This window comes from Canis lupus, chromosome X (assembly GCF_011100685.1).
Source record: "Canis lupus familiaris isolate Mischka breed German Shepherd chromosome X, alternate assembly UU_Cfam_GSD_1.0, whole genome shotgun sequence".
NCBI classification, from domain to species: domain Eukaryota; kingdom Metazoa; phylum Chordata; class Mammalia; order Carnivora; family Canidae; genus Canis; species Canis lupus.
This window is the reverse complement of record NC_049260.1, coordinates 68184067-68197950: the sequence shown is the minus strand read 5'-3', so window position 1 is coordinate 68197950 and position 13884 is coordinate 68184067. Positions and strand designations below refer to the sequence as shown.

Here is a 13884-nt window from a genome sequence, read left to right as displayed (position 1 = left end):
GTTGTGCTGATTTTCAGGTGTTAGCAGTTGGGGGAGCTGCTGTGCCCCTGCCTGGTGCAGGGCTCAGTGGGGGTTGTTTACCCCGTGAGGACGCAGGAGGAACAGCCCCAGTGGCGGGGCCAGGTCTGGAAACCTGGATTCAGCTCCGGCAGGAACTCCGTCTGCAGGGCCTGGAGGCTCTGGGGCGGGGCCGCTGATCTGCTCAGCTCGGGGCAGGAGCGTCCTTGCTGTCCTGGGCCCTCCCGGCCTCTGCCTGTCCCGGGGGAGGCCGGATCCTGGGCTGTGTCCCGGCGCCCTGTGTTCCGGAGCCTGCGCTGGTGGATTCGCGCTCCCGGGCCGCGCAACCCCCTCCGCGGAGCTGCCGCCCGAGCCCCTCCGAGCTGCTCCTGGAACCGCGCAGCCCCCTCCGCACGGAGCCTCTTCCTCTGCCCGAGCCCCTCCGAGCTGCTCCCGGGGCCGCGCAGCCCCCTCCGCGGAGCCGCCGCCCGAGCCCCTCCGAGCTGCTCCGGGTCCCGCAGTGCGCGCTGCAGCCCTTAGGGAGCTCGGCGCACTCTCCTGGGCGCGCAGTTGCTGTTAGTGTCCCCGGGAGCCCGAGGGCATCCCCGCCCTCCTGGGTCCTGCTCCAACTCCCTGGATCCCCTTTCCGCCCGGCAAGGTCGGTGCAGCTCCTGCTTCTCCGGGCGGGGCTCTCCTGTCCTGGGGACACTCGCCCCGGCCTCAGCCCGGCTCCTCGCGGGGCCCCTCCCCCTTGGAGGCCTTTGTTTCTTTACTTCTTTTTCCCCGTCTTCCTACCTTGATAGAAGCGCGAACTCTTCTCACTGTTGCATTCCAGCTGGTCTCTCTTTAATTCTCAGGCCGAATTCATAGATTTTCAGGATGATTGGAAGGTTTTCTAGGTAATTTGGTGGAGACAGGTGATTTGGAGACCCTACTCTTCCGCCGTCTTGCTCCTCCCCCCCATCCCTACTTTGTTGAGGGTTTTTATCAAGAATGGATATGGTACCTTGTTAAATGTTCTTCTGCATCTATTAAAAGTATCATATGGTTATACATTCTTTTATTAATGTGGTGTATCACATTGATTTGCAAATATTTAACCACACTTGCAGTCCAGGAGTAAATCCCACTTGATTGTTGTGAATCATTCTTTTAATGTATTATTGCATTAAGTTTGCTAGTGTTTTCTTGAGAATTTTTGTATCCATATTTATCAAGAATATTGTCTTGTAGTTTACATTTTCAGTCGAGTCCTTGTCTAGTTTTGGTATGAGGGTAATGCTTGTCTCATAGAATAAATTTACATATTTTTCTTCCTTTTCCATTTTTTAAATAGTTTGAGAATAATAGGTTTTTTTTTTTTTAATTTTTATTTATTTATGATAGTCACAGAGAGAGAGAGAGGCAGATTCACAGGCAGAGGGAGAAGCAGGCTCCATGCACCGGGAGCCCGATGTGGGATTCGATCCCGGGTCTCCAGGATCGCGCCCTGGGCCAAAGGCAGGCGCTAAACCGCTGCGCCACCCAGGGATCCCGAGAATAATAGGTTTTAACTCCCCTTTAAACATTTTGTGAAATTCTCCTGGGAAGCCATCTCGCCCTGAACTTTTGTTCACTAGGAGATTTTTGATTATTGATTCACTTTCTTTGCAGGTTATCAGTCTGTTCAATTTTTTTTTAATTTCTTCCTTTTTTCAGTTTTGGTAGTTCATATGTTTCTAGGAATTTGTCCTTTTCTTCCATGTTTCCAATTTGGTGGCATATAATTTTTCACAATACTCTCTTATAATTGTACTTCTCTGGTTTCAGTTTTTTTTTTGTCCTTTCTCATTTGAAATTTTGTTTGTGTCCTTTCTCTTTTCTTTTAGATAAATCTGGCTAGGTATTTATCAAATATATATACATATTGAATATATATATACACACACACACAATGAATCAGCTGCTGGTTTCATTGACCTGTATTTTTAGTTTTTTATAATTATTTCTACTCTAATCTCTATTATTTCCTTCTTTTGCTAGCTTTTAGCCTTTTTCTTATCCTTTTACTTGCTCCTCTAGGTATAAGGTTAGGTTGTTTGAGATTATTTTGCTTCTTAAGGTAGGCCTCTATTGCTAAATACTGTAACTTCATGATGACTTCCACTGCATCCCAAAGGTTTTGGAACATCGTGTTTTCATTTTCAGTTTTTTCAATGTATTTTTTAATTTCTTCTTTGATTTCCTGGTTGACTCCTTCATCTTTAGTAGTCCAGTGTTTATCCTCCATGTATTTATCTTTCCAATTTTTCATGTGGTTGACTCCACTTTCATGGCATTGTGGTCAGAAAATATGCATAGTATGATATCAATCTTTTGGTACTTCTTCAGGCCTAATTTGTGACCTCATATGTGTTCTGCTCTGGAGAATGTCCCATATACACTTGAGAATAATGTGTATTCTGCTGCTTTAGGGTGAAGTGTTCTGAGTATACCTGTTAAGCCTATCTGATTCATTGTGTCATTCAAAGCCATTGTTTCCTTGTTGATTTTCTGCTTAGATTATCAGTTCATTGATGTAAGTGGGGTGTTAAATTTCCCTACTCTTATTGTATTATTTCTAATCCTTTATGTTCCTTATTAATTGCTGTATATTTGGGTGCTTCCAAGTTGAGGGTATAAATATTTACAATTGATAGATCTTCTTGATTCATTTTCTTCCTATTATGTTCTGATTCCCTTCTTCATGTCTTGTTACAGTCTTTGGTTTAAAATCTAGTTTGTCTGATAGAAGTATTGTTACTCAGGCTTTCTTTTGACTTCATGATAAATGGTTTTCTCTTCCTCACTTTCAATCTGCAGGATACTTAGATCTAAAATGCATCTCTTATAGGAAGCATATAGATGGGTCTTTTTTTAATCCACTCTGATAGTGTATGTCTTTTGACTAGAACGTTTAGTCCATTTACATTCAGAGTACTTATTTGTGGATATGTATTTATTGCTATTTTGTTACTTGTTTTTTCGTTGTTTCTGGAGATTTTTCTGTTTCTTTCTAGTCTTTGTCACTTTTGGTCTTTTCCACTCAAAGCAAGATATCACTTTGATATATCTTGCAGGGCTGCTTTAGTCATCATGAACTCCTTCAGTTTTTGTCTGGGAAACTCTGTCTCTCTGTTTTGGATGTTAGCCTTTCTTGATAGAGTATCCTTGTTTGCATAATTTTCTCATTCAGCAATTTGAATATATTATGCTACTTTTTTCTTGCTTGCCAAGTTTCTGTGGGACGATCTTCTGCTAGACTTATGAGTCTTCCCTTATAATTTAGGGGCTTTTACCTTACTGCTTTTAATACTATCTCAGTATTTTGTGCAATTGTAACTACAATATGTCTCAGTGGTGCCCTGCTTCTGCTGATTTTGATGCGTTCTCTGTGCCTCCTGGATATGGATGTCTGGTTCCTTCTCCAGATCAGGGAACTTTTCAGCTATAATTTCCTCAAATTAACCTTCTTCTCCTTTTTCTGTTTCTTCTTTTTCTGGGACTCCAGTGAGACAAATACTATTATATTTGATGGGGTCACTGAGTTCCCTAAGTCTATTCTTATAACTCATAATTACTCTTCTCTTTTTCATTCAGTTTCATCATTTTCCATTAGTCTACCTTCTATACTACTTATTTATTCCTCTACTTCCTCCATCCTTTTTTTACTATATAAAAATGCTTTTTTGGTATATTTTTATTGGAGTTTGATTTGCCAACATATAGTATAACACTCAGTGCTCATCCAGTCAAGTGCCCCCCTCAGTGCCCATCACCCTGTCACCCCACCCCTGCCCACCTCCCCTTCCACTACCCCTCATTCATTTCCCAGAGTTAGGTGTCTCTCATGACTACTTCCTCCATCCTTGTGATCTCTGCATCCAGTCTTTCATAAATCTCAATTATTGCATTTTCATTTCTGACTGATTTTTTTTAACTCTATCACTTTGGTAAGGGTCTCCTCAATGTCTTCCATGCTTTTCTCAAGCCTAAAAAGTATCATTATGATTTTGTTTTTATTTTTTTTAAGATTTTTTGTTTATTTATTCATGAGAGACACAGAAAGAGAGAGAGGCAGAGACACAGGCAGAGGGAGAAGCAGGCCCCATGCAGGGAGCCCGACGTGGGACTCTATCCCAGGTCTCCAGGATCACACCTCGGCCTGCAGGTGGCACTAAACCGCTGTGCCACCGGGGCTGCCCTATGATTTTGTTTTAAATTTGCCATCAGGCATACTATTTATATCTGTTTCAATTAGCTCTCTGGCTGTGAACTTTTATTGTTCTTTCTTTTGGGATGAATTCTTCCAACTGGCATTTTGTCTAGGTCTCTGTCTTTTTCTGTGTGATAGAAAATCTTGTTATGGTTCCTGATGCTTTGAGTAATGGCTTTATGAAGAAGAAGTAATATAGTTCCAGGGCCTGGTACTTCAGGGAGTGTCTCTTGCATGTGCTGCATGCACTCTGCTGCTATGTTTTGACTGCCCTATTTCTCAAGTTTCTGGAGGTTCTCTTTGCCTGCAAGGGGCAGTGTTTGGACCTTGGCCAGAGTGTGGCAAGTTTTAACTAGATGTGCTCTACTCTACTTCCTAAGTGAGACTTGATACTACTTCCAGAACTGAAGACTTGCAGAGCTCTATGTTTAGTAGATGTGGTGCTTGCAGGGGCTTGCGCTGCTGGTCTTCTAGGGGACAGGCCCACTGCCCTAGTCCTCAGGCTCATTTGACTGAGAAAAGCAGTACCAGCAGAGCTTAAGGGGGTTGACTTGGTGTAACCAGTTTAGGCAGCCAGTGGTGGAGCTGTGTTGGTTTACTGAAGTTGGTTTATGCTGAGGGAGAGGTGAGGAAATGGTGACACCCAGCTCCTATATCTCAGGAGCAGAGCATCTGCGCTTGCTCCTCTCAGGGAAACACTCAGAAGAATGAATAATTTCCTCTCATGGATCCCTGGTATTTCTCATATTGCTGTTATTTTGTTGTCTGCCTCTGGATTGCTTGCCTGCCTAGAGAAGTGTAATGCACTTTGGTCTCTGTCCCAGCTAAGTCTGCTGACATTTAAAATTCCAAACTTTAGGTATGTATTGTGGTGAGGGCCCATATTGGTCTTCCATGGGAGGGTCTCACTATACTTGAAAGGATGCAGCTTTAATTGAGAAGGGCAGCAATGCCAGAGAATAAGAGTGTGGGATTTGGAGCAAAGCATGCTAAAGAGCCAGTGTTCAGTTTAGATGCCCTCAGCCGGTGTCTCTGTGCCTATGCCGAGGGGCAGGGGAGTGAAATATCACCTGCTGGCTCTTTTGTCTCCAGAGATGTTTCTGTGAATGTCACCTCTCACAGATATACTCCAAGACAAGCAAACAGTCTCTTCCTGTATACTTTAAGTGGTCTTCAGATCTTACAGTCTACTCCAAGGTTGCTTGCCTGCCTTCTCTCCAGGACTAGGGAAGCAACCTTAGGTCTCCATCCCAGCCCAGCATGCTGACCTCTAAAACTCTAGTCTTTGAAACCCACTGGTTGCAAAAGCTCATGAAAATCAGCCTCTCTCATTTTCCCAGTCAATGCCTCTAGGGAAGTGTTCTCCTTGTGGGTATTCCTGTGCCCTCTACTCTCTCTTTTCCCTCTCTACAAGCAGGGCTCTCTCCCTTCTGTAGCACCTGTGATCTATTTCTCCCTCAAACCATATCTCTGCCCTCCCTACCGTCCTCAATGTGGCCTCTTTTTTATCTCTAGCTGTTCAGTTTGTTCTATCAGTCCCCAAATTGATTATTTGGGTATTCAGAATGATTTGATGGTTATTTAATTATGAGACAAGACTAGGATCCTCCTACTATGCTTCCATCTTAGCTTTCTCTATGAGTTCTTCACATATTTTGGCTATTTATCTCTTATCAAATAAGTAATTTGCAAATATTTTCTCCCATTCCCTAGGTTGTCTTCATTGTGTCGGCTTTTTTTTTTTTTCCTGTTTCCTTTCCAAATTTAAATAAAGGCTTTCTTTTAAACAAGTGAAAACTACATTAGTAAAAGTATTACCTGAGTCTTGATCAAGAACCCAACTGAGATTATTTTGATGATGTGATTATAAAAATTATATTAGAAAAATCCCATAAATGTATACATATCCATGTTTCTGTAAATTGGTTATCAATGCACAACTAAATAATTTCAGTGAGAAATCTATGTATAATATATGTATTTCAATAGAAGTAAAATGTTGAGTATATTTTAATATAAGGTTCTAATTTTTAAAATGTGCTGTTAATTTCTAGATTTGTTCTTTTTTTAATTTTTTAAAAATTTTTATTTATTTATGATAGTCACAGAGAGAGAGAGAGAGAGAGGCAGAGACACAGGCAGAGGGAGAAGCAGGCTCCATGCACCGGGAGCCCGATGTGGGATTCGATCCCGGGTCTCCAGCATCGCGCCCTGGGCCAAAGGCAGGCGCCAAACCGCTGCGCCACCCAGGGATCCCTAGATTTGTTCTTGATAACATTTATCTCCTATTTTTAAAAAGTTTTATTTATTTACTTACTTGAGAGAGAGAGAGAGAGCATGCACAAGCATGCATGAGAGAAAGAATGCACAGAGGAAGAAGGAGAAGCAGATTCCCTGCTGAGAAGCAAGCCCAATGTGGGGCTAGATTCCAGGACCCTGAGATCATAACCTGAGCTGAAGGCAGATGCTTAACTGACTAAGGCACCCAAGTGTCCCTCTCCTGTCTTCTGGATATTTCCAAATATACTCTATCTCAGGTTTAAATTAAATTAAATTAAATTTCTCTCATTTGCTAACATGAGTTTCCAGAATAGTTCTGTTTACAAGGTAACATGTTCTAGTAATTGAGGCAGTAGATAGAATATGACAAACTTAAGAATTCATTATGGTGAGGAAATGGAGAGAAAGGAACACTTATGCACTGTTGGTAGGAATGTGAATTGGTACAGCCACTGTGGATAATGGTACAGAGATTTCATAAAAAATTATAAATGAAAATGGTCCAATAATTCCATTACTGGTATTTACCTAGAGAAAATGAGAACACTAAATCAAAAAATAACTGCACCCGGGCAGCCCCGGTGGTGCAGCGGTTTAGCGCCACCTGCAGCCCAGGGCGTGATCCTGGAGACCCTGGATAGAGTCCCACATCAGGCTCTCTGTATTATGCCTGTTTCTTCCTCTGCCTGTGTCTCTGCCTCTCTCTCTCTCTGTCTCTATGAATAAATAAATAAAATCTTAAAAAAATAAATAAATAAAAAATAACTGCATCCTATGTCGACTGTATCCTTATTTATAATAACCAAGTTATGGAGGCAACATAAATGTTCATTGATAGATGAATGGATAAATATATGTGAGATAAATACATATATAACAAAATATAATATATAGTGAAATATTACACAGCCAAAAAAAGAATGAGATCTTGATATGTGCAGCAACACGAATGGGCTTAGGGGATATTATGGTAAGTGAAACAAGTAAGGAAAAGGTAAATATCTTATGGTTTCACTCATATGTGAAATCTAAAAAACAGACAAACAGCAGAATCAGACCTATAAATATTGAGAACCGATGGTTGCTAGAAAGAAGGAGGTGAAGGGATAGGCAGAATGGGTTTAGGGAAGTAGAAGATTCAGGTTTCCAGTTATGGAATAACTAAAACAAAGGAATAAAAGGCACAGCATAGGGAATATAGTCAATGATATTGTAATAGCATTGTATGGTAAGTGATGGTAGCTACCCTTCTGTGAGCATAGCATAATGTGTAGAATTGTCCAAGCATTATTGTACAGCTAAAACTAATATTACATTGTGTGCCAAATATATTAAAATTAAAGACAAATAATCTATTTTGATACATCATTGCCTTATTTGGATTATAGTAAAATTTAACCTAACAACGTACAGAAAATAGGATCAGAGGCCTGCAAATAAACAAGATCCTAGCTGAACCTAGTAGCAGAGAAGCCAGGACTATTTATGGCTTAAGAGAGGACAATGACTGCCTTGAAAAAGAGGAAGTAATCTCCAAAAAGAAATGTGGAGATTAGTGAGATGAATAAAGGCAGAATATTTGGCCCATGCATTTTTCTAGTCCTCCTCAAATTACACTGCCTACATAAGGGGCCACCATGAGGAGTCCAGAGGCAAAACTGAAGCACTATTGTCACTGGGTTCTAAAAGCAAATGTTGGAGGTACACTCTCTTTTGGTATCTAGACTTTACCTTAACATAAACATATCCCTAGTATAGAGAAACCGTTTGTTTATGAAACTACTAGGCACCCAATTATTGCCCAAAGGAATAAACATGTCAAATACACACACACACATCCTATGCATCCATAGTTAGCATTCTGGAACTAAGGATACAGATTTTTGTTTTTTATTCCTAAAAGTGTAGTTTGGGTAAGCAAACTTTACTAATTTAGTTACAGCATACTAACATTATCTATGGCTTATTTTATATGTCACTATTATATCACTTATTACATTTCATCTTGCTGTATAGTTATGGGTATACATATTTTATGCTCTCTACTATAAAGTAAGCAATTGGAAAGTAGTTGTTTTATATATTATTCTCTCTGTCAAGGTACTTCAGCTATATTATGCATTATAAATATTTATTTAGTGTATTAATTAAATAGTAGTTTTAAGGGAATTTTAACTTTCATGAAATTTTTGTTTTCCAGATGTGAAAGTTTTTTAGAGTAATATGCTTTTTTAAACTTCATTTTCTGTTTTGTATCAGTGTAAAAAACTTGCAGTCAGAATTATTTAGCTTCTTTAACAGTAAGGAGAACATCTTTGCAAAAAAAAAACCTGAATCTAAAAACAGTGTAAAATAAAAACACTTCGATAAAGTGAGCAAGACGCAAGAGCAGGAAGGTTCAAGGGTCAAACTATCTCAGCTGAAGTCAACATTACAGAATTTTCTTTTCTTTTCTTTCCTTTTTTTTAAAGAAAATTTTCCCTTTATGTCTCACTAAGTGCTTCTAGAACAAGAATTGACAAAATACAGTTAGTGAGCTAAAAATGAATTGTACATTTTTAAATAATTAAAAGATTAAAAGGACACAGGAAAATTATGTGTAATTCCAAATTCAATGTCCATAAATATGGTTTTATTTATGTACCACTTATTCATTTTCATGTTATCTGTGCTGCTTTCATACTAAAGTCAGTTGAGTAGTTGCAACTGAATGGCCTGAAAAGCTCAATATATTTACTCTCACTTTACAGAAAAAATATATTTAACCCTACTCTAAAATATTCACTGCATTCATTTCCCACAATGTGCTCCTAAAATGTCCAAAAAGGACTTAAAAGTTTTTATTATCTTATATGTTATATTTTGTTAGTCAATTTTACCAAACCCAATTAGCACAATAATGTATTAAAACAGATTATTAAATTTCTATCATTCTATTCATTGCTTGAATTACTACAAAATGTTACCTGCTAAACTTTACCATGCTATTCACTTCAGCAAATGTGGGAAAGATGTTTGTAATTGACTCAATTATAAAGATACATGGAAATCTCCTCAGATTGGAAATGAAATGAAGAAATTGGTAAAATAATAATGACTTATTATAAAATGTTACTGAATAATTAAGCAATACAGTTTTTATCACACATAAGAAACTATAGTACACTTAATAATCTGCATAAGATGAATGAAGTATGATGAAAATTGTTCGAAGATGTAAAATAATGATGTTAACATTTATTGAACACTTATATGTGAGGCACCATTCCAATAAATTTATATGTATTACTTCAATTACTCTTCCATACAGCCATATGAAATAGGTGCACATCGATTTCTCATTTTAAAAATGAAAGTAAACAGGCACAAAAGGGTTAAATAATTCACTTGAGGTCATGTAGGTCCATAAAGAGCTTTTATTTTTCCAGAGAGCAATGGGCATTTTAAGTTGGTTAGTATGACTTGAAGATACCTTCTATTGCTCATATCAATTGATTATATCTTCCATATTTTAGCAATTTCATCAGTGTGTTTTTTTCATTACCATTAATTTTCTAAAGCAAATAATGTCTAATATTTTGAGCAAATTTTTTTTGAGCAAATTTAATACAAACTGATTCTTATAGGGATAACAAACCCTAAATTACAAAGACACACTTTCCTGTTCATAAAAATTATCAATTATTCTTTGCAGACAGCAGCATAAAGCTGATCCAGAGACACAAAGACAGTGTTTTGTATTTGGCAAAGGAGCAAGAGAGTATATATAAATTTAGGTCTGAACTTTTCATGATTTCTACTTAAAATTCATAGAAATTGGCAAATTTTCATTTCAGCTTTTCAATTATAGCTCAATCTGAAAATCAATGAGGTATATTTTTATAATAACACTATTTTAGATGTTTTGTAGAGAAGTGGAAAATTATGAAAAATAATAAAGAATAATGTATTTAGTGTTGCTGAAGCCCTCTAAATCATTATGTGAAAATCACAAACATCAAGTAAAACAAAGAGAAAGAAATTAACATGAGCATATTTTGCAAAAGACATCAAGACTTTCCACATATGCAGGAGACATAAAAGGAATTGAAAACTCTGGTAGAAAATCAGAACATATGTTTAAAGAAAAATGATGACAAAAAGATTGAATTGAGAAAAAATAGTTTTATGTCTTTCTTACTAGCTTCCATTAAATTCAGCAGATACTGGATAATGATGAGAAGGTCTCAGGAATAGAAGATTCCACAGAAACCAGCATGAAAACATTCTAAACTAAATATGACTCAAAGTTTTAACATTACTAAGGACATGTCTGTATCATAATATTGTACATTCATATGCATATAAATAATATATATTATACAGAATATAATATTACATATTATATATATTACAGAATATAATATGTATATCCTTGGTTCTTTTTAAGTTTGCTAATCTCATTTATTTATTTTTTTATTTTTATTTTTTTTTAGTGATAGGCACGCAGTGAGAGAGAGAGAGAGGCAGAGACACAGGCAGAGGGAGAAGCAGGCTCCATGCACCGGGAGCCCGACGTGGGATTCGATCCCGGGTCTCCAGGATCGCGCCCTGGGCCAAAGGCAGGCGCCAAACCACTGTGCCACCCAGGGATCCCAATGCTAATCTCATTTAAATGACAAGTTCTTGTATCTACTGTACAGTACTTCCCTTCTAAAATGTTAAAGCATATTTCAGCTATAATTATTCACAAAATATGAAAATAAAATGAAGAATCTTCTGTGGTTTGTTTTGTTTTAGTATTTAAAGAGTCTATGCCCTCTAATGAAATCCGAGAAAGTCAAAGATTTTGGCAACAGTCTCCAGTGAGAGAAAATTTAAATACAAGATTAAGTGCAGCTTTGGGATTTCTGACTTTTGTCTCTCTTCTTTCCAAGATTTCTCACATAAATCCTTATAATTTAAAAAGAGGGGGTTGCCTGGGTGGTTGAATCAGTTGAATGTCAGACTCTTGGTTACAGTTTCATGGTCTGATGGTTGTGGGATCAAGCCCCACATCATGCTCTATGCTCAGCATGCAGTCTACTTCAGATTCTCTCTCCCTCTGCTCATCCCCCCACTCACTCTCTCTCTCAAATAAATAAATAAATAAACAAACAAAATCTTTAAAAAAATAAAAAAGAGAAGGGCAAAGGAATTGGGGTGAAGGATGTAGAATTAGTTGAAACTCATATTCAAAACAATATAAATTATTTAGAGTGGCAGAATATGGTTTCCCTTATATTTCATCTTGGGACTTCAGTGGGCTACCACAAAATAAGTCTTCCTTAAGGAAAAAAAATAAAGTTAACTCAAATTCAATTCAATTTGATTTCCCAAAGTTTATTAGTATGAATTTACTAAAGAAAATTAAAAATCATTGTCTCTTTTAATTAGATGTTGTAATTATAGTAATCGTCCTCCAAAAAATTGTCACTCTTTTGGAAGGCATTTCTGTCACCTTAGCTATTGCTTTTGCTCTGCTAATTATTTAACTATACATGGCAAAAATTATTGAAGTAAATATGGTAGTTTCCAGAAGTAAATATCAATAATCATCATAGTTCATATCCAGTTATACAGGTATGATTTTCATGATATAGATGGTTCCTGACACAACTCTGTATGCAACTCAATTCCATACAGAAATTTCTACTCCTGTTCATCCTTTTCTAGGAAAGGAATCAAAATAGTAAAGAAAGAAAAAGAAGAGTTAGAAAAAGGAGGAAGAAAATCTCCTGAATAACAGGAGTTTTTGATGTTGCCTATATCTAGCTTAGAATGGAGATCTATAGTGAGAGTCTCAACCTATTATTTCCTACATTATTTGGAGCTAAGTGCATGTCTGTGACTTTTTTTTTTTATGTCTGTGACTTTCTAGCACACCAGACTCACTTACTTAAATTTGTGCCTCAATGAACATTTTTAAATAAAGTATCAAATAACTCATCTAAGGTAGTCTCCTATTTAATTCTTAGAATATTTGACATTAATTATAAAACCCATATCAGAATAAAAGTTCCCCATATCCTCCTTTTTTCTGGCCATGTGTTCTTTGTTTTAATTAAATCAAAACATAAATTAAATTATCTGGTGGTGGATACTGAATAACTACATTTTTAATAAGCTCCCCAGATCATTCTTGAGCACAAGGAAGTCCAAGACCCTATTTAGCACTATCAGGAAAGTGAATTGTCCCAGTAGTAATCCATTTAACTAGTATCTAAACATGATATGCCTCTATCACTCTGATACAACTTTTATAACCTTACAGATTTAGCAGGGGCTGTTTAACGTTGGCTTTACATTCTGAATTTTTTCTGCCACCTTTATCCCAGATTCAGACCTCTGGTTTCGTGACCTTGGCAAGGCAAGCAGACTATAACCCCCAATTCAAGTTCCTTTTATTTAATAACCTCTTTTTAATGTTCTTAGTCCTTTGATTATATTCTAATTTTGGTTAATTTATTCATTGTAAGACAGCAAGAAGCTCTTAAATTACTTTTCCTTGTGAAAAGATGTTGCAGATACATTTTGGAGGTGAAAATAATAAGGGGTTATTATGAGCAATGGGGAAATTGAGTCAACTTTAAGGTCTAAGTTCCATCTTTAAGGAGGTGGGTATTATCACAGTGGCCTTGCTCTTGTGATCATTCTTTCCTTGTACTTAGTGAAATTTATCATGTAGTATCCTGGTTTCCTAACTAACATGGAATAAGAAGTGCTTCAGGATTAGAGTACATAAAGTGTACTGACCTAGAGTTTTTATAGTTGGATTTTACTTCTCCAGAGAAAATGAACACCTTTAATTGCTTACCAAAATATTTTACTATTTTATACATTGGAGTATCTTTATTTCAATTAAAAAAAGATAAAATAGGTATGGTTTCATGTCTCTAAGTGTTTTATAAGATTATCAGCTACATTTAGCCTTTTTTATATAATAATACTATCATGACTGTTCTGCAAAATTACAACTTTCTCAAGCATATGTACTCTATATTTTAGTTTTCACATATATAGAATTTAATAATGAAAGTTCAAGATTAATAAAACTGTCATAAGGAAATACAGCAGGGTTTCTTTGATTGATCTTATAATTAATTTTTTATTGAAAATCAATATTTTTCTCTTCCAGTTAAGGTATTCTATTCTTCAATACAACAGCAATTATAGGAGGGGGAGGAGCAAGATGGCGGAAGAGTAGGGTCTCCAAATCACCTGTCTCCACCAAACTACCTAGAAAACCTTCAAATTATCCTGAAAATCTATGAATTCGGCCTGAGATTTAAAGAGAGACCAGCTGGAATGCTACAGTGAGAAGGGTTCGCGCTTCTATCAAGGTAGGAAGACGG

At 37.2% G+C, this 13884-nt stretch overlaps 1 protein-coding gene across 2 annotated transcripts in view; it reads right to left on the bottom strand.

Annotated features, from left to right (window-relative positions):
• The window catches only part of KLHL4 (kelch like family member 4), a 161344-nt gene that overhangs the window by 126410 nt on the left and 21050 nt on the right, over positions 1-13884 (bottom strand). The gene's annotated exons all lie outside the window — the stretch shown is intronic.